Below are 1,720 nucleotides of genomic sequence, written 5' to 3' on the forward strand. Positions count from 1 at the left end.
CTCTTCGGAAATTACTCACTGAAAATTCCTGAAGGAATTCTAGAAGGGATTCTCGGAGGAATTCCAGTAAGAATCCCGGAACGAATTCCCGTAAGAATCCCGGAAGTAATTCCAGGAGGAATTCCCGAAGGAAATCGAGGAGGAATCCCCGAACGAATTTGATCTTTCTGGAGAAATTCAGGGAAAATTTCCCGGAGGAATCTCCGAATGATTTCTTGGACCAACTCAGGAGCACTTTTGATGGAATTCCTGAAGAAATTCTTGAAGGAATTCTCGGATGAACTCTCGAGGGGATTCCCGGAGGAACTCCCGTAGGAATTGTCAACCATTTTTTAAGCAATCCTTCATAATTTCAGAAATCAGAATTAAGTTAAAAGTCAAATTTAGTTCAAATCGATTCACTCGGAACATCCAAAAACACCACTTAGTCGTTTTGACGCTTATTACTTACGTATCTACATCCGTTTTTAAACGCTTATCTTATTGCTTCTTCTTATAATTCCATTTCTCTTCGGCACTGAAATGCTCGCTGAAATGTAGTCCATGACTTGTTCCATGCCGTTGAAATGCTCAGTAAATCCGATGAAATTGATCTCGTTGACACATTCGATAGATGACTACGGAGGTGGTTTGGTGCCGGCTTCCTTGCGGGCAGTGTCTGTGATAGGTAAAATCTTCATCAAATGATCTTATAAACATCAACACGGAATTTACCTGATTGATTCACGGTATCCGCCGTTAAAAGTGCTGTTTGTCCAGCTGCAGTACATGAGTTCTGGAGGCAGCTTGATGCAGGTAATCACACGCCCTGTAAATAGTCTTCATGAAATGAGATTTCAATAACAGTAACACAGCCCTTACGTGATGAACATCGTAGGCAGCAGCACATCCATGTGAATCCGTACGGTATACTCGAATCCGCCGTCATAGGATTTTTTGAGTGGTGCGGGAATGGAATTGGTACCGGCATTCATACGACCTCTGTAAATGGCAAAGTATTCATGAATATGAGTTTTTTTATGAATAAATAATCGCTAAAACTTACCTTGTGAACGTCATCAGAAGAAAACGGACCGCACGGATCAGAGCATTCGTTGGAATTTCAGGCATTTCAGTTTTCTTATATTTTTGTTTTTTTTTTACCAGTACCTCAGCAGTGCGACTATTTATACATAAGCAAAGTGACAACATTGAAAACAGACACGCACTACTACTATTGTAATAGCATAAAATCATAAAAATTATTTAAAAAACATAATTAACATCCCCTAACTAGTGTCTAACGTCGAACTGATTGTTTGCTGGGTAACGGCGACACATATATCTTATATAGATATTTTTGGCAGTGTATGCGTAACGCGTAACAACTACATTTTTTTTTGAAAAAATCTTGTTTTGGTAGAATTTGAACCACGATACAATAAATTATTATAGACGAATCCAAGTAAAAATAAGAAGAAGACACGACGGTGTTAACTTTGACAGATCCTACAGCACAGCATAGGAAGATCATTTTAAAATGCTTATAATAAATTCTAGACAAAATGATACGGAAAAAGTTCTGAACTGTATGATAGATACACTTTTGGAAAATATTCAAAAAATTGAGATAAGCTTCCGAATATGTAATTCAGAACTTTTTCCGAACCCTACATTAATCAGATTTTAATTACAATTTGTCTAGAATTTATTATAAGCATTTTAAAATGATCTTCCTATG

The 1,720-nt window shown here is 37.3% G+C and overlaps 1 long non-coding RNA gene across 1 annotated transcript; it reads right to left on the reverse strand.

Moving 5' to 3' along the window:
- Positions 1-433: 433 nt before the first annotated feature.
- On the reverse strand, positions 434-1,247 carry LOC134202481 (uncharacterized). Its single transcript, XR_009977235.1, has 3 exons — positions 1,046-1,247; positions 715-981; positions 434-658 (listed from the first exon to the last, which is right to left on the reverse strand). It is a non-coding gene; the product is annotated as an uncharacterized LOC134202481 (long non-coding RNA).
- Positions 1,248-1,720: the final 473 nt, after the last annotated feature.

Source organism: Armigeres subalbatus, unplaced genomic scaffold (genome assembly GCF_024139115.2).
Source record: "Armigeres subalbatus isolate Guangzhou_Male unplaced genomic scaffold, GZ_Asu_2 Contig1240, whole genome shotgun sequence".
In the NCBI taxonomy this organism is placed as follows: domain Eukaryota; kingdom Metazoa; phylum Arthropoda; class Insecta; order Diptera; family Culicidae; genus Armigeres; species Armigeres subalbatus.